The 27,736-nt window shown below is 38.1% G+C and overlaps 1 long non-coding RNA gene across 1 annotated transcript in view; it reads right to left on the bottom strand.

The window, feature by feature from the left end:
• Positions 1–12,586: 12,586 nt before the first annotated feature.
• LOC132649252 (uncharacterized) overlaps positions 12,587–27,736 on the bottom strand; it is a 33,833-nt gene continuing 18,683 nt past the window's right edge. The window contains exon 3 of the long non-coding RNA XR_009587688.1: positions 12,587–14,120. This is a non-coding gene — a long non-coding RNA (uncharacterized LOC132649252). The remainder of the gene's footprint in view (positions 14,121–27,736) is intronic.

Here is a 27,736-nt window from a genome sequence, read left to right as displayed (position 1 = left end):
TCAGGTGGATTTACTATTTCTTGTCTTGTGATGAGAAGAGAATCATTGAAAGCAGGAGTGTTTAAACATCTTTCTAACAGTACAAGTTCTTTTGTGAAGCACAGTAACAGTGACCCTATGTATTTTTCATCAAATACTAGCCTTTTAGAGTTCTATCTGCTAGGTATTGTTCTGCCCAGTACACGAACCCCAAAAGACCAGGAATAAACAGACTCCACTGTAAATACATGAGGTTCTTTTTATTATAAATTACAAGCTGCAGCTTGGGCCCACACCCCCCAGGGCCCACACCCCCTACCACCACCAAAGCGGTGAGAGCTGAGTGCGAAGTTCCCAGGTTAGTTGGGTGATATATAGATTCTGGTCCCTCCCAGCATGCCCAAGGCAGGGGCAATTCCTGCCTGGCAAGATCTTTTGGTCAAAATGCTACATTTTGAATTGATTGGCTATAGGAAGGTCCCCAGACCATAATGACCTGGTGTCCCTCCCTTGGGGGAATGGGCCAGTTTCCTAGCAACTGTTATCTCTAGTGGGTGGGGAAAGAATGCAGTAAGGTGGTCCTTCCCCTCAGGGCATTACTAGACTTTTCCACCCACATAGTTCAGGCCTTAATTAGTAATAGCTGCTAATTTTTAATCTTTTTGGTCTCTCAGTATCTCATCCAGTGTCCAGATTAGACCACCTGAGTCCCTTGGTTTGGTCCAAATCTCATCCCCTTCATGTCATCCCTGAGGCTGAGGTTGTGGAGGTAAATATCAAAACTTTGTTTACTTCCGGAGTGGATTGCATTTCCCAACTTCCACTATATCATTCACTATTCTGTAATTAATGCATATGCAAAGAATGTGAATGGCAGTGCTGTGTTGGGGGTTGGTCTGATGCTTGTATTTTAAAGCTAATTACTGGCCCATAACATCTGGTTACTGCCTAGATACACCTATCCTTGTTGTGTAAAACTGCCTAAGATATTATTCTTAACTGATTGATTAAAAGACATAGAACCTGGGCACGGCAGATTGGAGTAGGCATGGCTAAGGTTCCCAGGCTTTGAAAACAGGAGAATCACAAGAAACAGAGACAAAAAGGAAGAATGAAAGAAAGAATAAGCCAGGTTGGGTAAGCATAGAGAAGAACCATGTGGGCCAAAAGGAAGGACTCCAGAAATGTCATGGAAAGGTCCAGATGAAGAATACAAGCAAGTATTTGTAAGATTATGGATGGAAGATAGCCAGATAAAGATGGTTAAGCTACATGGCATTGGATGAGGGCTGGGAGGTGGATGGTGAGGTTATTGAGACAGTGTAGGTAAAATATCCTCCCAGCCCAAGATAAATAAGGCAATTATAATATGTAACAGATATCTGTGTCTTATTAACTGTGTTATTGGGTTAAATAATACTACTGTGATAATCATAAGGCTAATAATAAACACTACATTGCCTAACACCCATTTTATCATCAACAACAAATGGTGCTCAACTAATTTTTTGTATCTACATCCTTAGTATACTACTTTATCATAATTTGGCATGGGGGATAAATTACCAGCAAGACAATCCAAGCTTAGAACCTAAAAACTCCCCAGTCAAAAACTTTCTCCTTATGTCTCTAAGAAAAACTCTTAAATATTCCCACAAACAAAAGAAAGCCTAATGTGAGAAGACAGGAGACAAACTAAATGCTTGTAAAACATAATTGCTTGCTGTTAAGGTATACCGAGGAGACACAAGCCATTTTCAAACTTTAACTAAAAAAAAAAAATAAAGGAGGGGGAGGAGGGGAATGATTCCTTAGCAAAGATGGCTTTATTCCCCAAACCTTATGAGGTTGCAAGCACACAGATTAGCAAACATGCCGCTGTGGAGGGTATCACAGACACAACTGCTACCTGCAAACTTTTAATAAAAGGCACTTGCCACAGAGGAAGGATTTTCGACGAGCTTAAGAGAAATATTCCAATCAGCTCACACAAGGATACGGGGGACACTCAGGAACACCTGAGGACATCCTGGGACAGCCTAGTTTTGAGTCCACATGCGGAATAAAATGCAGGGAACTGAGAATAACACAAAAATGAATTATTCATCTATATTCTGAGTAGCCTAACAATTTTCTAATGTGGAGCTTCCATAAACCTACTAAAATCAGTATAACTAAAGAAACTAATCAAGAGAGAGGACCCTGACTAAAATGCTCAATCCCCATCCTGAAAGGCAAAGAGGAAGGACATCAGAAGAAGAAGAAAACAGGAAACAAGCTAGAAACCCTCCACGGAGGGCCTCTGAAAGGCTCTGCCCTGCAGACTATCAAAGCAGATGCTGAGACTTATGGCCAACTGTTGGGCAGAGTGCATGGAATCTTATGTAAGAAGTGAGAAATAGTAAGATCTGGAGAGGACAGAAACTCCACAAGGAGAGCAACAGAACCAGAAATTTGAACACAGGGTTCTTCCCAGAGACTCGTACTCTAACCAAGTACCATGCATGGAGATAACCTAAACCCCTGCACAGATGTAGCCCATGGCAGTTCAATGTCCAAGTGGGTTACATCGTAATGGGAAGAGGGACTGCCTCTGACATAATCTGATTGGCATGCTCTTTGATCACCTCCCCCTGAGGGGGGAGCAGCCTTACTAGGCCACAGAAGATGACAATGCAGCCACTCCTGATGAGATCTGATAGACTAAGATCAGAAGGAAGGAGAGGAGGACCTCTCCTATCAGTGGACTTGGGGAGGGGTATGCATGAAGAAGTGGGTGGGAGGGTGGGATCAGGAGGGGAGGAGGGAGGAGCTTATGGGGGGATACAAAATGAATCAAGTATAATTAATAAAATTAAAAAAAACTAAAGGTAATTTAATCAGCACTAAATAAATGGTACAAAAAATTAATTAATACTTAGAAAAACCCATATTTCACAAAAGCCAATAGGAACTCTAACTAACATAAAATAATTAACTAAAGCCTTTAACCCCACCCCTTGGGAAAGAGGCAGAGCCAGGGCTACACAGGAAAACCCTGTCTCCATAAAAATAATATCACCTCTATAAAACAGTATATTTGAACTCCTTACACTCCTATTCTAATTTATCAACATAAAGATGTTTATATATTCAATAATAATGTTATTTACCCTCTTTGGGAAAAATAAAAAAAAAACACACCTGAATAAAAATTGGACTGCTAAACTGGATCACTCTTTGCTTACAACAACTTCATACTGGAGGACAGAGGCTATATTATGTTAGAAGTAAAGCTTTATGTTTATGGTAACAGGAAAAAAAAAGGGCTTTGGACTCTACACAGAATAATAAGGATCAGCTATGACAGGGGAGAATTCCTGAATATCTAGCTACAAGAGCATCAAAACTTAATATGTTATTAAAATTGGTTTACAACCCATACTTGCTTATGAAAAAGTGCCTGCTTTCTGATCATACAAAGAGCAGAAAATGATCCTTAGTTTATGTGTGCATATGCACATCTCATACATTTGTAATTTTAGGACTGTTTAATGTTTGTGAGAAATTATATTTTTCAGAACAAAAGAACCAGACACCAGTGACACTGGATCAAACCTAATAGGATTCATCTTTCCAGCATGCTGAAATGCTGACACATCTATTCCAGAATCCTCAATCAAGCACTGATGCTGTTCCTCATTAAAGGATCAATGCCTGCTCCCAAAACACCCTCAAAAAAAGGTACTGATCTCAATGGTCCAGCATTTCAGACTGTTCCAAATCAGACTTCTGAAATTTCTCAACATTTAGAGACTGTACCACAAATGTTAATGATATCTTACTTAACCATTTTACCCAATTTCCTTTGGGCCCCAGATAAGATTCCTTCTCCCCAAAAATCAGTTAACAGAAACCCATGAGAACAATGGTTAAAGAGGGAGGATTGGTTCTTGGTTGTTTTCTTGGGGTATTTTCCTTGGCTTTTATTTTCATTGGGAGTTGGTTATAAGTTATTATTGGTCTTATTCAGAGAAAAGTAAGGTTAGACACAAGGATTTCTATTCTTTTTTTTCTTTTCTCTTTCTTTCTTACACAAGGAAAAAATGGTTGAAAAGAAAGAAAGGTGAAAATAGGGATAACTTATAGGAATGAGAAGACAAAAGGTAGATTTTTGAAACTACTCTTCAACTTAAGATATTGTTATATTTAAGTGAGGTTATTTAGTGACATTGGTATAAATTTTGTTATATTGATACAAATTTAAGGTTTACTTCCAATACTTTTAAAATTGTTATTATAAGCTATTTAGGATATTAGGTAATGCAAGTTAATTGTTAGTTAACCAACTCATGGTCATATCAGACACTAGTCTAATTTATCTTAGGAATATACATCCTAGGTTCAGCAGATAGATATGATTCTATAGATAGATTATGTAAAGTTAAAGAGGTATATAAGTCCTTTTAAATTTTTATTTTATTTATTTTATGTGCCTTGGTGTTGTATGTGCATGTATGCCTGTGTGACCTAGAACTAGGAGTTACAGACAGTTGTGACTGCTTTGTGAGTACTGGGAATTGAACCCAGGTCCTTTGGAAGAGCAACTGGTGCTCTTAACTGTGTAGCCATTTCTCCAGCCCCTGATAAATAAGTCTTCAAAACCCTCAGAGACCTACAGAATGTGGCATTAAAATATTTTTTATTATTATTTTAAGGATTCTTTGACAGAGACATATCATCTCTCAGCAGCACCCAGACTACCTCAAAGAAGATGATGAGCATCAAAGAACCTCCATATGGAAAATGGCTTCAAATTGGTAAACCAGCAACCTGAACGAAGAAAATGTCCTTGCTTCTATGACAGACAGAATTCTTCCTAAAATGGGAAAAGCTTACATGCAGGACAAGTCGACTGCCTAGCTCTTTCATAACAGGGCAAGCATGTCCTAAATTGTGCCTGCTTCACATATATGTGTCAAAGGTACTGGACCAAAAGGCTGAAGATGATGCTCCAACATTATTAGAATGTTTTGGATGGCTGTTTATGCAGCAAACTGTCATTTATGTGTTTATTTATTTATTTATTGGAAGCAGCCAGCATATACTTTCTATTTATTCAAATAACTAATTTTATGCCTTCTCAAGTTTCTGGGGTTGAAGACCAGATAGTCATAGTTCTACAATTATCTTAGTTGCTTAGGAATTAAAGATATGTTTTATGTATAGATAAATGTTTTAGGTTTTATATACAAACTATAATAAAAATAACTTAGATACAAAATTTTAGACCCTCATAGACAGGATATTTATTTTCTTCAAGACTGCCAAATACATTTAGTCTAGACATCACATATATGTCTTACCTATTGGTTTTTGCAACTGTTTCATAATTTTTCTTACTGTATAAAAAAGCCTTTTTATTTAAACAAAAAAAAGGTGAATTGGTGTGGGTTGGTCTGATGCTTGTATTTTTATACAGTTATTGCCTAGAGACACCTATTTCTTGTTGTGTAAACCTGACTAAGACATTATTCCTAATTGGTTGATTAAAAGACTTAAAACCTGGGCAGTGCTGAATGGAGTAGGTGTGGCTAAGGTTCCTAGGCTTTGGGAACATGAAAATAATGGGAAACAGACAGTTGGGAAAAGAGGAGGAAGGAGGATGCCAGGATGGGTTAGCATGGACAGGGAACCATGTGGGCTAGAGAAAAGACTCCAATAATGTTGTAGAAAGGCCCAGATAAAGAATACAAGCAAGTACTGTACAATTATGCGTGGAAGGTAGCCCAGATAAAAATGATTAAAGTAGATGGTATTGGATGTGGGCTAGGAGATGGACAGTGAGGTTATGAGAGAGTGTAGGTGAAATATTTGCCCAACTCAAGGTGAAGTGCAAGAAGACAATTACAAAATTTAGCAGTTGTCTATATCTTATTCATTTTGTTAGCGGCTTAGATAATACTGCTACAATAATTATAGGGCTAAATTATGGCAGCCATTTTGGAGTTAATGGGAAATTTGAAGTTAATGGCATCTGAGCAGTGGAATTCCACCTCTTGGTTCTGGCTACTTTCCAAAGTCCAGTCTCTCATAGACTGACCTTGGTGGTCCTACGTTCTACAGTGGATTGCTCTGACCCTGAGAAACTCTGTGCAACCATAGTAACCAGACAGCAGGCTCTGTGTAACCTTGAGTAAGCCCTCTTGTGTTTTGGCTAAGTAAAATTGCCTGCGTGAGAAACTGCTTGTACTTTTTTGTCTACTTACCTGTTAACCTGACATACATTAAATCAACACTTTGATCAGCATGTAGACTTGGTTTCCTTCTCTGTGTCGCCCTGTCCCTCTCTTTCCAGCCCTCTCTCAGGTGGTATTCAGGTGTTGCTGCTGGCCGGTGACAGATGGAGCTGAAACCCAGGGAACCTGGAAACGGAGGACCAACTGAGGCAAGTTATACGGATCACAGGAGCATGCGCAAAGCAACTGACTAAGGTAAAGTCAGATGGCCGGCAGTGGCAGGGAACTAGTAAGATGGGAATCGATCAGATCCCTTAAATAGGTGTTTAAGACACAAAGAATTAGAATAAAATTCCCTAATCCCTTTACTTTGTAAAACTAAAGGGTTGCTTGGAAAAATTAGAGCAGCCAAACAGGCAGATAAAAGTACTTCTAAGGTTATTTCAAATGTTCATAAAGGAGCTCAAACAGATTTGCGTAATTTGAGAGCAGAAAATAATTTAGGAGCTAGATAGTAAAGATGAAACGGAGTCAAAGAAAAAAGCTGCCAAGTCTCATTATTCAGACTGGCCTCCTATCCCTTCCTCCCATGGGTGCGGGTGGCATGGGAATCACTGCAGGAAGATATAACTGTTCTCTGAGAGAAAATCCAGTTAAAAAGAGAACAGGTTCAATTATTACATATTTATAATAATAATAGTAATAAATAATAACACTAATTTTAATGTAACACAAAAGGAGTATTCACTCAGAGCAAACTTCCTTTTGTGCAACAATTGGATTTTGAGAATGCTAATTCAGCCTGTAAAACAGCTATCAGACCCTATCAAACAAAAGCAAACTTAACTGGTTATACTCTTGACTATCATGCTTAAAATTACAGCTGAATCCAGTAAAAAGAGTTTTATTTGTCTGTTTAAATATATGGTCATCTTAAATGGTTAATATATATCTAGGTTATAAATCAAAAGTAATTAAATATATTTTAAAGTTATATTCGCACCGTTGTTTAGAATATATATGTGCATATATGTTCATAAGGTCTGTAAACACATATGTTTAAAAGGTAACCATATGATATATGATATGTCATCTTTGCTATATGATATGGTTTAAAAATTATAAAACCTCTTAGTTAACATAAATTTTGTTTCCTTTTAGACTAAAAAGACAAGTCTCATTTTAAATTGGTGTTGGTTTTAAAAATTGGATTGTTTGCACTGGTAAACTTTAAAGTTTGGTTTTGACTTTTAAAATTATAACTATGCTTTATGATTTCACTCCTAAAGAGGATGCTTTGTTTTAATATTGCAAAAACAGGTTTTAAAAAATATTTAAATGTTTAAAAAGCAGGTACTGAGGTTGTTTCTTGTCTTTGTCTCTGTGTTTTTTGTTTTTGTCTGCCGGCTGTATGTTTTGGTTTTTGGTTTCGGTTTGCTCCCGGGATCTGGGGAAGCTCAGAGAGATTCTGGAGGAAGCTCCAGTTCCCGGGGAGGGGGGCAAGAGAGGACCGGGACCTGGAAAGGCTCTACTTCTTTTGGGACCAGGAGAGAGCGTCGCTGGGACCCTGCTCTGGATGGAGAGAGGGCTACTGGAGCTCGCTCTCCATCTGAAAGCTGTGGAGAGGGCCATGGGGGCTCTGCCCCTTCTGGAATCTATGTGTGGAGGGGGCCCATGAGGGGGTCCACTCCTTCTGGACTCTGTGGGACTTGTGTCTGCTAGGAGTCAGTCAAGTCCTGGTATTTGGGTATTCTGGTTACTCCAAGATGGCAATGTAGGATTTCTATGTTCCTTATGCATGTGTATGTGTGTATGTTTATCAGTGTATGTTTGTTTATCTGTAGACGTGAACTAACGATATTGATATTTTTGGGCATGAGACAGTTTAAATCAGTTCCTCTGAGTTTGGTCCTGGACCATCGGAGTTAAATTCTATAAAACATTTTAAAATTTTAACAGGTATTGTACAATAATAACCCTTGGGCAGTCTAATAAAGAACCTGAAAAAGTTTCTCAACCCTTTGGGGGAGGTCAAAAGACCTTGGTATTTATTTTATAAATTTTGCAAAGTAAAACCAAGCCATGCTGTTTGAGCCAATTAAAAAACCTGCAGTTATTACAATGTATCATATCAGGAAAAAAACTATAACATATGTTGTTCTTCATTTAAAAAGGCTGGATATTCTTCAATGCAAAATGTTTGCTTATGCTCTTTTAAAGGAAAAAAAAAAAAAAAAGGACTGCAGTTCCATATTTGTCCAGGGTTATATTAAGATCATTGTTAACCATTATAGGGCATATAGTTCCCTCTAACTCACCATGAAACACGCCCATATTTATAATTAAAATGAGATCTAACAAATTTAGATTATTATAAGATTTTAGAAAAATGAGAATATAATAATTATGAAAACATTACAACCAAAACTCCCATCCTCCCATCACCTAGTGGGATTCCTCAAAACACTTACAAGATTATTTCAGATTTAAAAGACTGCTTTTTTTTTCACATTCCTTTACATCCTGAGGATTGCCATAGATTTGCTTTTAGTCTCCCTTCTATTAATTTTAAGTAACTTATGAGACGTTATCATTGGAGTATGCTGCTACAGGGCATGGCAAATAGTCCTACTTTAGGTCAACAATTTGTAGTTAATGTCATTAGTCCAGTACAAAAAAAATGACCTTCTATTTATATTATTCATTATATGGATGATATTTTATTAGCCTCTCCTATAGCTCAAGATGTTACGGCTTGCCACACAGATCTATCTAATGCTCTGTCCCAAGCAGGATTAAAAATTGCTCCAAAAAAGGTACAAAACAGAGATCCATATAGTGATTTATGTTTTAACTTATTTCCTCTGGCTATTAAACATCAAAAAGTACAAATTAAAAAAAATAATTTAAAGACTTTTTAATTTGTTCATTTTATTTTTTTTTCTTTATTAATTACACTTTATTCACTTTGTATCCCCCCCATGGTTCCCTCCCTCCTCCCATCCCAATCTCTCCCTTCCTCCACCCTCTGCATGCATGCCCCTCCCCAAGTCCATTGATAGGGGAAGACTTCTTTTCCTGCCTTCTGATCCTAGTCAGTTAGGTCTCATCAGGAGTGGCTGAGTTGTCTTCTTCTGTGGCCTGGTAATGCTGCTTCTCCCTCAGGGGGAGGTAATTAAAGAGCAGGCCAATCAGTTCATGTCAGAGACAGTCCCTCTTCCCATTGCAATGGAACCCTCTTGGATACTGAACTGCCATGGGCTACATCTGTGCAGGGGTCTTATAGAACAACAAGAAACCCAGAATTGCTAAAACAATTCTCTACAGTAAAAGATCTTCAGGAGGTATCTCCATCCCTGATCTCAAGCTGTACTATAGAGCAACAATACTAAAAACTGCATGGTACTGGCATAAAAACAGACTGGTGGATCAATGGAATCGAATAGAAGACCCTGACATAAATTCAAACACTTATGGACACCTGATTTTTGACAAAGATGCCAAATCTATTCAATGGAAAAAAGACAGCATCTTCAACAAATGTTGCTGGTCTAACTGGAAGTCTACATGTAGAAAAATGCAAATAGATCTATCTTATCACCCTGCACAAAACTAAAGTCCAAGTGGATCAAAGACCTCAACTAAACCGCTTAGAAGAAAAAGTGGGGAATACCCTTGAACTCATTGGCACAGGAGACAACTTCCTGAACAGAACACCAACAGCGCAGGCTCTAAGAGCAACAATCAATAAATGGGACCTCATGAAACTGAAAGGCTTCTGTAAAGCAAAGGACACTGTTGTCAGAACAGTGCCTACAGATTGGGAAAAGATCTTCACCAATCCAATATCTGACAGAAGGCTAATATCCAGTATATATAAGGAACTAAAGAAGTTAAACAGCAACAAACCAAGTAATGCAATTAAAAATTGGGGAACAGAGCTAAACAGAGAATTCTCTACAGAAGAATATCAAATGGCAGAGAAACACTTAAAGAAATGCTCAACCTCATTAACCATCAGGGAAATGCAAATGCAAATGCAAAACGACCCTAAGATTTCACCTTACACCTATTAGAATGGCTAAGATCAAAAACTCAAGAAACAACACATGCTGGACAGGTTGTGGAGAAAGGGGAACCCTCCTCCACTGCTGGTGGGAATGTAAACTTGTACAACCACTCTGGAAATCAATCTGGCGCTTTCTCAGACAACTAGGAATAGCGCTTCCTCAAGATCCAGCTATACCACTCCTAGGCATATATCCAAATGATTCTCAAGTACACAATAAGGACATTTGCTAAACCATGTTTGTAGCAGCCTTATTTGTAATAGCCAGAAGCTGGAAACAGATCAGATGCCCCTCAGTGGAGGAATGGATGTACAAATTGTGGTACATCTACACAATGGGATATTACTCAGCAATAAAAAACAAGGAAATCATGAAATTTGATATAAATGGTGGGATCTGAAAAAGATCATCCTGAGTGATCTATCCCAGAAGCAGAAAGATGCACACAGTATATACTGACTCATATAGACATATAATATAAGATAAACCTACTAAAATCTGTACACCCAAAGAAACTAATTATGAGGGAGGACTCTTGCTAAAATGCTCAATTCCTATCCAGAAAGGCAAAGAGGCTGGACATCAGAAGAAGGAGAAAAGAGGGAACAAGTCAGGAGCCTGACACAGAGGACCTCTGAAAAGCTCTACTCTGCAGACTATCAATGTAGATGCTGAGACTTATTGGCAATCTTTGGGCAGAGTGCAGGGAATCTTAAGAAAGAAGTGGGAAACAGTAAGATATGGAGAGGACAGGAACTCCACAAGGAGAGCAACAGAACCAAAAAACTAAGCACAGGGGTCTTTCCTGAGACTGATACTCCAACCAAGGACCATGCATGGAGATTACCTAAACCCCTGCACAGATGTAGCCCATGGCAGTTCAGTATCCAAGTGGGTTCCATTATAATAGGAACAGGGACTGTCTCTGACATGAACTGATTGGCCTGCTCTTTAATTATCTCCCCCTGAGGGGGAAGCAGCATTACTAGGCCAAAGACAAAGAAAATGCAGCCACTCCTGATGAGACCTAATTTGTAAACACATTTAATTTAATTTTCGGATCCAGATTGGTGGTTTTTATACTATAGACTACTTGTTTCTCTGTAGTTTTAGGGTCCATATCAATGGTTTTTATACTGTAAATTACTTGTTTTTCTTTTCAGAGAAAAAAAAGCAATAGGAAATAGGTTCACATAACAGTTAGAGGGACTCCAGCCAGACAGAGTGAAAACTGTCCTGGTATCCAGGACAGTCCAAACTACAGTGGGTCAATGTTGTGAAATGTTCTCTGTAAGTCTTTGGAAGCAGTTTAGATCAGTGGTTCTCAACCTTCCTGCAACCCTTTAATGCTGTCACCCCACCACCGCCCCTCTCTCTGCTGCTACCTAAGGCTGAACCCCTGCGTGATGAGCTACAAGCCATTAATGATTGCTGAGAGAGAGAATCAGTATTCTTTAAAGTCAAGCCTCCTGGTAGGTTATACAATTCCAAGCAATCAGCTAGAAGCATACATTCATCTGAGCAACCCTAAATGAACCCAGCAAGTGTATTTGTAAACATATTCACTTATGGAACAATAATAATTAAAGAATAAACCTACAAATTTTAAAGGGATTGAGGGGGCACAGAGGTAGTGGAGGAAAGAGAGAGTAGAGGGAACTGACCTAAGTATATCCATATATAAACTTCTCACAAAAACAGAAAGAGGAAAAGGTAGATAAATAATTGAAAAAGTGACCCAGTGCCACCATAAGGCTTCTACATGCATGTGCATTTGTACATGATCACCTATGTGCACACCAGCATGAACTGTAACTAGACTACAAAGTATATTACACATACCATGTGATTATTTAACCTTCCTTGTTACATTGTGCATCTTCCTTTCCTTTTCCTCTTTGTCCATCTGCTTTATTTCTAAATATTCTGTCATTACAGAAATGGAAGGAAAACGCACAGCGAGACATAAGTGTGGCCAGAATAGATAAAAAAAAAACTGAAAATAGCAAGCATTGGAATTAGATGTGTAAGCAGTGGGATCCTTAAGCCTTTGCTGACTGCAAAGTAAAATGGATAATAGCTCCAAAAATAGGCATGAAAATTTTTACAAAACCATATCTGTAACTACTATGAGACACAACAATTGCATCTATGAGCAATTTCACACTCATTGGTGAAACATTTGTTCACAAAAAAACCCTGTCTATGACTGCTAATAGTGACCTTATTCACAGTAGCTCCAACAATGGAAACAACAAGATTTGTTCTGCAGTAGGGTGAATGTTTAAATAAAGGACACTACATCCTTGCTTTGGAATTTTATTTAGAATAAAAAAAAATGAAGTATCAATGCACACAGTAATGTACATGCAACATGAAGTAGTTAAATTAGGCTGAGTGCAAAAGAATACAAAGATAAGTATGTGCATATAACAGTCACAAAATGACAGAAATCTCATGACAGAACAAAATACGGTAGGATGTTAGAAGGTAGCACTGTATGTTGCACAAGGACAACAGGATGTCTCAACATCTTCACTGAGGTGGTGCTCCCCTGGTTCTGAGTGCCAGAGATGCACAGGAGTGAGCACATATATACTTGAAATCGGTACATGAGAAACTTGTAAAGTCTGATGATAGATTTTTAAACATCGATTCATTTGTTAGCGGTGGGTATCACACCTTCCATGTGGAAGTTGAGACAACCTGCAAGAGTTGGCACTCTCTTTCCATCAGATGGGTTCTGGGACTCAACTCAGATCATCAGGCTTGGAAAAAAGGTGGCTTTACCTGTTGAGTTGCTTTTCAGGCCCTGGGTATAGTCATGAGACTGAGCCAATGTTGACTTCTTGGTTGGAAATATGATGCCTTAGACATAAAAATTAAAAAAAAAAATAATGTTGGGGAGGTAGGTACATGGTATGTCTTCATATTATTATTATAGCTGCCATTCCATTTAAAGGTGTTACAAAACAAGTATTAATTTAAATCGAACAAACTAGAAGTATATAGCATCATACCCATAACAAAACTATAAGACTACTCAGAAAAACAGGGCAAGCCTAATACACAAGGCGATATATCATATGCTTTTTTGTTTTTTTATTTATTTTTAATTAATTTTTTTATATTATACCATATTTATATTTTATTTTTTAATTTTTATTTTATTTTTAATCAATTACAGTTTATTCATTTGTATCCCAGCTTTAGCCCTCTTCCCCATCCCCTCCCAATCCTACTGTCCCTTCCTCTTCTTCTCCTATGCCCCTCCCCCAGTGTAATGATAGGAGAGGTCCTCCCCTTCCATCTGACCCTAGTCTATCAGGTCTCATCAGGACTGGCTTCATTGTCTTCCTCTGTGGACTGATAAGACTGCTCCACCCTCAGGTGGAGGTGATCAAAAAGCCAGCCACTGAGTTCATGTCAGAGATAGTCCCTGTTGCTATTACTGGGGACACTGAGCTACCATGGGCTACATCTATGCAGGGGTTCTAGGTTATCTTCATGCATTGTCCTTGGTTGGAGTATCAGTGTCACAAAAGACCCCTGTGCCCAGAATTTTTGGTTCTGTTGCTCTCCTTGTGGAGATCCTGTCCCCCCCCTTCTATATTCCCCTTTTCATAAGATTCCCTGCACTCTGCCCAAAGTTTGACAATGAGTCTCAGCATATGTTTTGATACTCTGCAGAGTAGTGCCTTTCAGAGGCCTTTTGTGGTAGGTTCCTGTCCTGTTCCCTGTTTTCTTCCTCTTCCAATGTCTGTCCCATTTACATTTCTGAATGAAGATTGAGTATCTTTCCCAGGTTCCTCCTTCTTGATTAGCTTCCTTAGGTGTACAGATCAAGGTAAATCTAAAATATAAGAATAAAGAGCAAAATTATAAAACTTGTTACAAAGTCTATTTTAAAAACTAACAAAATCAGCCTGGCATAATGCTTATGCCTCTAACACGAGCATGCCAGCATTAGGAAGAAGAGGCAAAACTGTAAATTTACACAAAGATATTACAGAAAGAGATTCTGTCTCAAAGAAACCAATAACAATAACAACAATAACAAAAGACCATCAAAAGAATCCTCAACAAAACCCAGAATTATTTGTGTCATTATCGGAGGGAAAAAAAGAAATCCTTTCCTGAAAAAAAAAAAAAATATATATATATAAATGGCACAATTTCTAAAATGAAGTTTGATGTGTGTGATCACAGTAAAACTGAACGTTTATATTTAGCAACACACACACACACATACACACACACATATTAGAAAGTACATAGGAGAGTAAACATTTCAATTTAATTAGACAAATCACCAGAGATTATTATCCTGGCATAGTAAACAGTAAAAGAGGAAGAAGACACAAACACCATAGAAAAAAAAATGTTAGCCACCTTTACTCCTACCTTAGGGAATAAGAGTCAGAACAAGGGAAGAAGTGCTGTCAAACATTGTCTGTGGACATTAGATAGTCATTGTACTGATGAACTTGCAGCAACTGTGGTTACCTGTACTATTCTTGCACAAACTTGGGCCCATAGGCATTCTATCAGAGATGGGGGATGGCCTTTAAGGTCCCACTCCTCCCTCGGTAACTAATGGATTTTAATGGCTGCCTGAGGGTGGGGAAGAATCATTTTCTTCAGTGGTGTAGCCATTGTTAAGTTGTCCATACTCCTGTAAATAATCACTAAATTGAAACGAGGGGGTCACTTTTAAAAGGAGTGGCACCTTTAAAATTGTGTATGTTGTAGTTTCTCTCTTAACCTGGTTAGCATCCAATTAATTGAGGCTGGACTATGATATTTGTTTAATCAGCTTTATGACACAATACTGAGCAGTTATTTCTCTATTCCTAACTTTAATCTGACTTCTGCCAGTGTAAATCACCAATATACTTGCATTTTTGGGTTTCTCTTTCCACCTTCTCTGTCTCCTCATATCTCCTGCCAGTGGTTCAATACCCTACTCCTCTCTCTCTTCTACTCTCCTGGGTGGCAGGAAGTCTAGCCCTATTCTCTCCTCTACTCAGTGATTGGCTGTTACCTTGCTTTATTGACATATCAGGGAATATTTGGGGAGCAAAATTTAGACAGGAGATTCTCAGAAAAAGGAATGCAGCCATATATGAGTGGGGGCACAGAAACTGGCATTTGAATCTTCACACAGTACACAACGACAATATGCCTACATTTACCAAAAGAAAAGACACGAAAGAAAGAAAGGAAATTGTTTGTAAGAAAAGTTTCAGTGTAAGAAGAAAGGAGATAAGAGAGGTCAAGTTGGAGGTAAAAAAAAAAAATTGATGAAAATGCTTTGTATACATGTCTAAAAATTTCAAGACATAAAAATAAAAAAAACATTTCACTATAAATTGACCAAACATGGTATGAAAGATTTGCATTACCTAGGCATGTGATCACTGATCACGTGCAGAAATTGTACCAGCTGCAAATATATATACCCCAAGAGTCCTGTCTGCCCATCGTCTGAAATGGAGAAAGTCAACTTGTGTGTGTGTGTGTGTGTGTGTGTGTGTGTGTGTGTAGGTGGACAGATGGATGAATGGATGAATAGACTGCAATTCTGAGCACAGACATCCATATCATTTGAAATAGTCATTCCTTTAGAAAATATGAAGCACAAATGGTGGTGGTAAGGCCTTAGCTGATGCTTCAGCGTTTTATAGGTTTGAAATGATCTAAGGCAAATAAGGCACACCATGCTAACATCTGCTAAATCTCGGCAATAGTGTCATGATTATCAGCTCCCATCATTTTTATGTATTGAAAAGGCTTAATAATTTGAGAAAAAAATTTCCAAGCAATTGGGAAAGAAAGAGGCATTTGACAGATAACAACTTTGCTAGTCATAAACCTGTGGGTTTCTTGTGGCAGTTTTATTTTATCCTTCCCATCTACTAAAGCAGGAATAATCTGGAGAATGAAATGTTCTTCTGGGAGGATTCAATGTTGGAGGTACAAGTGTTCCCACTGACAGTTTGAAGTGGGAATGACATCCTGCAAACAGCCTTCTTCATTGTGTATGTACCCCAGTGTCAGGAGAGCAGAAGGGTGCCAGGATTTTGAGTAGAAATGGACTTGGCACACTGCAGGGCAGATTTCTCTGGTTTGTAAACACACACAGCAGCATGCGACTGCTCAGGTCTTTTCCTTGTGGGCTCCTGAAGGTCAGCAGGACCTGTAATACAGCCTGTCTCATACCTGGCAGTTTGGACAAACATGAGGCCTCTAGCTGTCTTCAACATTTCCTTTAGAACACGCAGATCCTGAGAAAAAGAGTTTCCTTCCCCTCAGCTATGACTTTTGGGGAAAAATAAAAAAAACTAATTAAGTGCCTCAGTAATTTCCAGACTTCTATGAACTTCCATTCTTATGATCTTTTAAATTTTTATTTTCTTTCCAAATGTTCTTATTCTATTTTCCACTCCAATTATTACCAAACAATGAGATAAAACATTGTTTGGATAAAAAAATATCCCTTTTGAATATAAAAAGGAGGATTTTAAAGTCTGCAGGCACTTCTCTAAGGTTAGAAAGTCTTTATTGCACTACATCTAAAATCCATTTTCAAGTAGATCAGAAGTATAGATGTTGTCAATGAAGATGAAACATCAGCTCTTACTTGATATGGGTTCAAGTTTCCTTAGGGGAAGAAAGGGCTGATTTGACTCAAAATTCCAGGTCATAGCCAATATTCAGGGAAGTTAACGTAAAAACTCAAATAGGAATTTGAAGAAAAACAAAAGCAAAAACCGCATATGAACTTGGAGGAAAATGCTTTCTGGCTTGCTCCAGGCTGGTCCTTAGCGTCTTTATGCCAGTATTAACCACTGCCCATGGGATGATGCCTCCCAGGTTCATTAGATCTTCCTATATCAATGAGCAGCTTTAAAAATTTCCCCCAAAGACATAACCATGGCTTAATCTGATTTAGGCAAGTCCTCATTACAGGCTTTCCTCTCAGATGACACTAGTAAAGGAGGATCAGTGGAACCTGAGCTATCTAGAAAACCAGGGATGACCCCATTTAGAAGGGCTTCATCTTGCTTCTGAGGTTGTGTCCTCCGCCACTTTCTGAGGACATTTCAACTTTTACACATTTCAGCCATTAAATGTCATAAATTGTTAAAGGCTGGCTCTTAGGACCAATCAGAGAGAAGGAGAGAAAGTCTGGAAGGGACATACTCAGTACACGAAGTCTGACAAGAGCTCTTGTGTGGACTTTCACCTTTGTGACCCTTCCCATTCACTTGATGGGAGCTGCTTGTTCAAATAAAGTTTGTCACTTTTCTTCTCTATTCTTTCTGTGGCTTTTGTTTCTCTGTTTCCAGATATCATCATCTATAACTGTTACTTTCACTCTCTGACAGAGAAATTTTGAGTTATCTGAGTTTTTAGTCACATGATGGCCAACTATCTCTTTCAGTTGATCATCTTTCTTCAACTGTCACTATACTTTTCTGTGACTTTTGACTTCTCTTTATGTGTTCTTTTCACAGGTTGTACAATCTTTCTCCACCCAATGGAATAAAATCAGCAATACCTTTAGATGACTGCTCTGTACCCAAACTCCTTGTAACACTAGACTGTGTCAGGTTGGCAAAGAAATATAACTGACAATATAAAATAAGTGTATTTTCTGAGTTGCAACAATGGCTCTCTTTGTGAGGATTATCATAGTAGCCTTATAGAAAAATAGCACATCCAGCAAAAAATTAAGAATATATACTGGAATATGAGAAATTGTCATAATAAAAGAAATTTTCATTTTGTTTTGAACAACACTAAACATTTCAGACTTTAAATCACTTTGAAAAATGAAAATTAGTGTAGTCCCGGTTCCAGACCAAAGGGCAAAAGTACAAGCTCAGTTTATCTTTTTTACCCCATGCTTCAATTGCTGCAGAATTGCTAATGAGATTTAATTGAATAAATACATAAAGTTCTCACAAGATTTCCTGGTACACAAATGGTGCCATGGTCTTTTAGATGTGTTTTCATTGTATAGTTACAGTGTCCAATCATTCAACTAAACACCAGTCTGAGCTTTGATATGGAGGTTCTTTGAAAGCTTAACTGTCCCTCATCAGTGGGTTGTCAACAACAGAGATAATCCGATAATCCTAGGTTCTTCTAGTGGTCCTGATAATAAGTGAAACAGGCTTCCATGAAAAACAGGTTATTTGTCCATAAAAGGCAAGGGCTGGAAATGGATGGAAGATGGGTTGGTATTGGTAAAAGAGGACAAAGTTTAAGTTAGACAGAGGAATGGTAACTGGCTGCTCAAAATGATACTTGCAATGCATCATAATGCTTTCTGTGGTTCAAAATTGCCAGAAGAGTAGATTCTAAATGTTCTACCACATTGTTAAAAAGTTGTAAAAATAAGGAATGAAGAGATGTCTGAGTAGACCATGGGCTGTCCCTTCAGTGGACCTATGATACATTCCTAGAACTCACGTGGTGACTCACAACTCTCTGCAACTGCAAATCTAAGTGATGTAATGCCCTTCTCTGGCCTCTAGGGCACTAAGCACACAAGTTGTGCACAGGTAAACGTGTAGGCAGAACTAACCATACATATAAAAATGATAAACAGAGCGAGAAACAGAGAACACCACAATTGAAATTAAAGAAATTCAGAATACTATAAAGGGTTGATATAACAACCTGTAGTACTCCATTAAACTGAAGAGCAAAAAGAAACTAACAAACTTCTGGGTGCAACATAATAACATAACATGCCACTAAAGTTAAATCAAGAACAGATTAATTATCTGAGCATCCCCAAAACAAATGTGGAAATTGGAACAGTAATTAAAAAGGGTTCCAACTATAAACAAAGTTCAGGCCCAGATGGATGCAAAGTGGATACAGACATACGTCAAAAAGATTAACCTCCATGACCGAGTTGGTTTGATCACAGAGATACATGAATAGCTCAACATACACAAATCAATAAATATAATAAATCATGTAATGGATTTATAGACAACAGTAACATGATCACCTCAAAAGATACAGAGAATCCAACATTTTTTCATAGTAAAAGTCCAATAATTAATATGGCAGGGGAGAATATAGCTCAACACAATAAAGGCTCTATGAAAAATCTACAACTAACCTTGTTCTAAATGGAGAAAAACTGGAGGTAGCCTCCTTGAAGTTGGGAATGATATAGACTATACACTAACACTCCTTCTCAATATTGTACATGAAGCACTAGCTGGAGCAATAAAAAAAAGAGAAATAAGTTAAAGAGATACACATAGGAAAAGATGTCAAATTACCCCTTTGTCTAGATTATATTATATATGAAATGTCAAAAATTATACCAGAAAAGTTCAAAAATCAATCCACATTTTCAGCAAAGAGCTGGACACAGTACAAAACTTATAAAAACAATAGCTATTTGTATGGCAACTATAAACACATAGAGGAAGAAATCATGAGCAAGTACATACTCACAACAGCTTGAAAGAAAATGAAATATCTAGGAATAAACCTAGTCATGGAGGCAAAAGATTGAAAGGCCTACATAATTGTCTAAAGAAAGATAGGAAGACAGTAGAAAATGTAGAAATTCCATGCTTGTATATTATCACATTTCATATTGTTAAAAATAAAAATTTTACCAAAAGCCATTTATAAATTCAAATCAATACCTGTTCAATCAAAACACCCATTTCATTCTTCACAGAAATAGAAAAGCAATCCATATGGAATCACAAACACTGCAGATATACAAAACAATCCTGAACAATTTTAACTAAGAAATGCAAATCAAAACTACACTGAGATTCCATCTCACACCCATCAGAATGTCTAAAATAAAAAACTCAGTTGACAGGACATGCTGGAGAGGATGTGGAAAAAGGGGAACCCTCTTCCTTTGCTGTTGGGAAAGTAAACTTATACACTACATTGAGAATCAATCTCAGAAAACTGGGAATAGCGTTACCTCAAGACCCAGCTATACCACTCCAGAGCCTATAACCAAAAAATGCTCAACCATACAACAAGGGCATTTGCTCAACTATGCTCATATCAGCTTTATTAATAATAAACAGAGTCTAGAAACAACCTACTTGTCTCTCAACTGAAGAATGGATACAGAAATTGTGGTATATTTTCACAATGGAACACTACTCTGCTATTAAAAACAAGGAAATCATGAAATTTGCAGGCAAATGGAAGAAACTAGAAAAGATCATCCTGGTGTATCCCAGAAACAGAAAGACACATAGGGTATATAATCACTTATAAGTGGGTATTAGCCCTATAACATAGGATAAACATACTAAAATCTACTGACCTAAAGGAGCTAAACACCAAGAAAGACTCCAGGGAAGATGCTTAATTATTATTCAGAAGAAAAACAGGATAGGCACAGGAAACATTAAAAGAGAGGAAACGGGATGGGAGCCTACCACGGATGTCCGTTAAATGACTCTACCCAGTAGGGGATCAAAGTAAATGCAGAGATTCACAACCAAACTTTGGACAGAGTGCAGGGAGTCTTACGGGAGAAGAGGGATATAAAAGGCTCTGGAGGGTATGGTAGCCACACAAGGAGATCAACACAGCCAAAAAACTCAGGGCCCAGGGGGAACTGCAGAGACTGATGCATCAGTCAAAGACCATGGATAGAGAGGACCTAGAACTTCTTCTCAGATGTAGCCCATAGACAGCTCAGTTTCCATGTGAGTTCCATAGTAAGGGGAGCAGGGGCTGTCTCTGACATGAACTCAGTTGCCTTCTCCTTGATGCTTCTCCCTGATGGGTCAACCTAGCTAGCCCACAGAGGAAGAGGATCCAGGCATTCCTGATGGGACCTGATAGGCTCGGTCAGACAGTAGTCCCCTATCAGTGGACTAGGGAAGAGGGAGATGGGAAGAAGAGCGAGAGGATGGGACAGGGAGGACATTAGGGAGCAGGCTTCAACTGAGATACAAAGTGAATAAATTGAAATTAATAATAATGATAATAATAAGGAAATAAAATACTCACAAAAATAATAAGTAATTCTCAACTTCATTCTGAAAATTTATCCTTATGCTCACAGATAAGTATAGTTTTCAGACCTTAACAAACAAAATTCTCTTTGCAACAGGCTGAGATCATTACAGAAAACCTCAACTGATCAAAAACACGTGGAACATGTGATCTGATCCTGTGGTGCCCAGCTCCAATTGATATATCCTGCACCTAAGGCCAAGGGCAGAACTCGTGTAAGAGCCAGAAGAACAGATGTCTGTTGTAAGATCATGTCTTCTAGAAACGGCAGGGAAGCTATACCCATGAAGTTTCAGCAATCTGGCTGCCTAAACAAGACCTGAACACGGATGATATCAGTAAACAGTCCAACATAGAAGGGAACAATCTCACAGGGCTGCAAACCTAGACAAATTACTACAGATGACTAAAAAATGCTAAGAGAGGGGAAAATAGTCTTCCTCTAAAAAGAGTCCCCCAGTTACTTACCTAATACTAAGTGGTCAGCCCTAAAGTCATAGACTTTTATCACCATACACACTGAAAAGATTGCACTTACATACAAAATGATAAAATAGCAAAGAAAAAAGAGACCAGAGGCCATGAATTTGAGAGAGAGAAAGAAGAAGTATATAGCTGGAGTCTGAGTGGTGGGAGGGAAAGGAAGAAATGATGTAATTATATTTTAATTTCAAATAATAAAAAAATTAAAGGTAGAAATAGCGGGTAATGAATTTGTTAATTAAATTGATCTAATTATCCCACATTGTAAGCATGTATCAAAACAACTCACTGTACCCCTTAGATAGATGCGTGCATTATTTACTAATCAATATAAAATAATGAAATAAAAGTTTAAAAACATAAGCTTTTCTGATAACTTTGAGTGTATATTTCAGACTTCCGAGCTAGAATCCCGCCATTGCACAGGATAATTATTCAGCACACAACTGTTACCATGTTGTTCCTTTGGTTGAACACTGGCTAACACTGGCACAACACTGTAAAATGGACACATAGAAACCATGCTTCTTTCAGGTAAGAATTCCAACTGTTCTGCAGAGGAGCATTGAAAGCCTGTGCTTGCTTAGCATGGGAAGGGCACACAAATCAGACTGTGCACAGGAATCACAGCATCTCACAGTCATCATCAGAGATGTGATTCAGTGCAAGAGATGACAGTTAAGACAGAGACTTACAAATGGTCAGACTGTAGTAAACAGAATCTTGTGAGGTTTTCAGCCCTAAATTGGATATTCATATCACACCATTCACCCCAAGGCTCAGGGATCTTTGCAGAAGATGGGGCAGAAAACTTGTTAAGAGCCAGAGAGGTAAATAACTTCAAGGAAACTGTTTTGCAGGCACAACATGGAAGATGCAGCTATGAACTGACGGTGATTGTGACAGCGCACACAAGTCCGTGAAAGCTCCAGCCAGACCAAGTCCCATCATGGAGGTGAAGAGGTCAGCATGTAAACCCACCACTAACAGAGGACCTATTATCATTTGATAGCTGCTAGAAGAGGGAGAATTAGTTTTTTTTCATGATGTAACCCCTTCTAGGCTGACCACATAACAGAGGAAGCCACAATCCCAAGATTAGCTTGACAACACAAACTGGACTCAGTAGGAAAAGGGGTAGGGGAGTAACTCTAAGTTGGGTGGGAAGTAGTGGGAGGGTTCTGAAGATGATAAGACAGGAGCTGAGAAGGACAGAATATAGGTTCAAAATACATTGTTTAAAATTTGCAATTAAGAAAATTAATTTTAAAAGAAATAATCAAATATTAAAATGTGTCTACATGCTTGCTCTATGGAGGTAAACCGAAATTTTTAAATTATCACTTGCTTTAAAGTTCATTGTAATTTGTCATCTTCCTATAGTTTGTCTCTGCAAACACATTGGCCCTCCCTCCCAGCTCCCTTCTGTTTTCCGTTCAAAGCCTCCTCTCCTAAGGCTAAAAACAAGCTGATGCACTCCTTCTTTACCATGTTACATTCTCACATTTAAATCTAGCAACTCATTTAATCAACATAAGGAATAGGTAAGTAAAATTCTCATGAGCAGACATATTTTTCAGAAAGGGAAGGGAAGCAGGGCAGGATCTGGAACTTCCACACACAGCTGTAAAGTGTGGTGTAGAAGGAACCTAGAGAACAACCTAAGACCCGAGAGCAACGCCTAAGAACCCTTTTCTCCCAGAGAGGGAGTGAATTGTACACAGAGAGTGTTTAATTCTCCTGTCAGAGTTATTCTACTATACTGCAGAAAATATGAAAACTATGGTAGGCCTGGTAGGACGGACCTATAATCCCATCCCTGGTATTAATATCCAGTATGATGGAACAGAAAGATAGAGTCAGGGAGAGGAAAAGAAGGAAGGAAGGAATCAAGGGACAAAGGAAAAAAGGAAAGAAGGAAGGAAGAAAGGAAAGAAAGAAAAAAGAAAGGAAGGAACAAAGAAGGAAGGAAAGGAAGGTACATGTACTTACTTACTGATCACAAAGTCTCACTGAAATGACCACAATAATCACTGTGCCTACACTTGCTGAATCTGCCCTGTTACCTTTTCAACTTTGCATGCAAATCAGCTGTGTTTGAAGGAGAAGAAGGCAAGAGATACAGGAAAGAAATGAGAGTAAATGAGTGGACCCTTCAATTTTATCTTAAATTATTTAAGATGTTCATTTAACATAATTTGAAATGTATTTTATTTTATATACGTATGTGTGTCTGAGTGTATGTTTGTGCAACTGATGTGTGTAGGAATCTACAGAGGTCAGAAAAGGGATTTGAATACTCTGGAACCAGAGGTATAGACTGCTGTGAGGCACCACGTGAGTTCTGTGAACTAAACCCATGTCTTCTGCAAGAAAATGTTCTTAATGGGTGAGCCATCTTCCTAGCCCCTGAAATAATTTTGTATGAGCAGACACTTATAATACTGTCTGATAGTTGTGCTACATGCAATACTTTAACTTAATACTTTACATGTTGATTTTTCTGTGTTATCACATATGACTCCTTATGCAAGGTCCATATTTTATATCCTAGGTATATTCAGGAGCAGAAACTTAATAGGAAGTGAAAGATTCCCAAATTACAACAAGGGTATGGAAAAGGTCTCTGAACCTAAGGATAATTAGTATCATTGTTCCTCTTTTCTGGCCTACCAGCCTTCTGCCTGAAGTATACATGAGAATCCTATTATCCTCTTTATTAAAATGTCATTATATCATAAAGCTTGAATAAAATTCCAGTAACACAGATCAGTGAAAATAAAAATCGAAAGGCCTCTGCTAGCTCTCTCGTGCTCCCCAGTGAATTGATTGCTGTCAGTCTTGGGCATGTGAAAAGTCATGCTTTCCACGAGCTCTTGCAAATATATCCACTTCTTCAAATATGTGGTTCTGTTGTTACTCAAGTGTTCTGATAGGCACAAATACTGTCATAGGCTCTTGTTATCACAGCAGTCCTATGAATACTGCTGTTGAAAAACTAGTAGGGATGTGAAAAAAAGGGGCTTAGCAGACGGAAGCCTACTTTTTTGAAGAGCAAATTTTTACAAGTTTCCTTTTTCAGCTTTGTACAGAGTAACACAGTAATGAGAATGATGAGGAGCATTCATTAGTAGATCAGGTATACTTACCTGAAATGGAAAAGGTGACTGAAGACACCATTTGCAAATACAAAGGAAAGTAAGTTTCTCTTAGAAATTTTAAGCGAGTCAGCTATGACCAGTGAAGATAAAGGAGTACTTTGAGTATCTTTACTTTAAAATAACCATCTTCAAGTTGATAGAGAGCAGGGTTTCAGAAGGGAACAAAACATCCACTTAAATTTGAATTTTAAATAAACAGTAAAAAATGTCTAATTATGTCTAATGGAGTATTTTTTCTTAAAAGTAACCACAGTAAAGGGTTAATTATTTAAAAATTTCACCTTATCCAAGGCAGATATGTAACAATTCCCCAGAAAGATGCTCTGGGTCAGATGAAATCTTATGACGCTCAGTTTCTTAGGAACAAGTGGGTCCAATGACCTGTATTTAACTTTGGCAGATGTAGAAGCAAACACTGAGCTAACAAGTCCCGTGAACATTCATGAGGGTTTGCTGTGGAGCACCTGACGGAAGCAAACCACGTATTTGCAAACAGGAGCCTCCCTGTCCCCAGCATCTTATTCTTCCACTGAGGAGCAACCGAATAGTTTGCCACAGGAAAGACAAACTGGCACTTTGCCTCTATTCAGTGAACTCTGGGGACCAAATCAGGAAGCATTTTTGGATTTTCGGTAGGACTACCGTGCCCCAGGGCAGGGCTTATACCCAAATGTACTTGGGCACCACAAATTAGACTTAAAGGGTTTTTATACAAATAAAAAGCCATCAAAAATTTGGGTAGGTTGGAAAGAGGTATGGATGTAAGAGGATATGGGGCAAGGTAATGAATATGATCAAAATACAGTGTATGAAATTGTCAAAGAATTAATTAAATAGTTTTCCAAAATTTGTATTAGTGCTGTGCATATTTACATATTCTAATGTAGGCTCATAGCTGAAAGTTGAATGAGAAAATGGCACACAGTATATGACCTAATTATATGTTTACTGGATTTAAGAAAAATCACTAATTTTGATAATTTAATTTAAAAATAATTTATTCTAATCACATTGGTCACTTAAATTACAGGCCTTAAATTACACTGAGTTTGATTTGAGTATATTTTCAATAACGTTATTTATAGAAGTAAAAATAAAAATAAATTTGCTTGTCTCCACATACTGATGGTTAGATCCTGTTGCCGAAGACAATACCTGTAGAACTCACTGAACAAAGAGAGGTTGAGCTCTTGCCTACCTACAGTCTTCACTCCCCACTGGCTAGTATTCAAGATCCTACGTACTACCAGAGCAGAAAGGTAAAATACCAACCCAGCTACAGAACTTTCAATCCACTATGGTGAAATGTCTGCCTGACACTCTGGTGCAACAGTGATACAAAAGTTGTAGGAGTTGTCAACCACTATCTGATTGAATTTAAGATCCACTCCATGAGATGTAGCCCATGTGTGATACTACTCGGGTGACCAAGAACTGAGACTAGGTAGGCCAAGGTCCTATAGGAAAATCGAATACTACTGTACTGCTAAAAGATTGTAGCAATAAAATGACTCCTACTGAAATTTGACTGTATTCATAGATCACTACCTCACTCAGTGAGCATTAGATAAGCTTCCTTCTGCAGTAGATGGGAACAAATACAGAGACCCATAACTGGACAAGGGAGAACCTTGGAATAATCAGTCCTAAATGGGATATCTCCATCAAACCCCTTCCCTCAGGGTTCAGAGAATTTTGTAGAAGAGGAAATGGAAAGATTTTAAGAGCCAGATGTAATAGATTACGCCAAGGAAACAATTTCTTCCAGACACAACAGCACTGAAAGACACACATACGGACTCAGAAAGACTGTGGCAGCATGCAGAAAGCCTACATGGGTTTCAAACCAGATTGGGTCCCAGTGTTGAGACAGGGAAGAAAAGATGAGTTTTCATCTGTAACCAGGGAGCTACCTCCAACTGACATCTGCTTGCAAAATAAAACTCATTTTTCTACAATGGAGCTTCACTGGGTGTATGAACCTCACTTAAGGATGGCCCCATATCAAGCAGTAGATTGTCAACACAAAACAAGCTCAAGACTGTTTCAGAGAGGTTTTTGTTTTAGAGTGGCAGAGGAGTAGTTTTCATCCTGTCAGTCTTTGACTTGTATATTATGGCTTCCAATTTTGTGTTTTCATGAGATTTCTGTATGATATGTGTGTCTCTAAATCTATGTGTTTCCTGTGCTTTTTGAGGAGGGGGAGGGCTTTTAAAATTTCTGTTTGCTAATTTGTTTTGGCCTATTCTGGTCTCTTTTGTTGTTGTTGCCTATATGTTTTGTAATAAGAGAGAGCAAAAAAAAGTGTGGATTTGGATGGGTGGTAAGTTGGGGAAGGTCTTGAAATAGTTGGAAGAGGAGAACCCTAATCAGAATATAGTGTATGAAAAATGTATTTTGATAATATGTAAGTTATTAAAAGTTAAAAATAAAAATTATTTTCTGTCTACTCCAAGGTTTTTTCTAAATAAATAAAAATTATTCTCATCTAAGAATTTCAAACCTGTAAATATTTTAAAAAAGCAGCATTGCTGCCATATGTACCACTCTAGGAAGCCATTAGTAGAAGCATTGAGTCGATGGACTGGAAGTTTGGGTCAGAGTGGTTCCTGAAAGCCTGGGAGCCCTGCTGAGTCCATGTGAACTATCACTGGCAGGACGCATCAGCAAAACAAACCTACAGGGTCTAAAGAAAGCTTAGATGAAGGGAAAAGTAAAAACTAGTCAATACAGAATTCAAATAGACAGCAATATGATATTAGAATCCAAGGTAGCAGCATTTCTGTTT

Source organism: Meriones unguiculatus, chromosome 19 (assembly GCF_030254825.1).
Source record: "Meriones unguiculatus strain TT.TT164.6M chromosome 19, Bangor_MerUng_6.1, whole genome shotgun sequence".
NCBI lineage: Eukaryota > Metazoa > Chordata > Mammalia > Rodentia > Muridae > Meriones > Meriones unguiculatus.
This window is presented reverse-complemented; position numbering and strand designations above follow the sequence as displayed.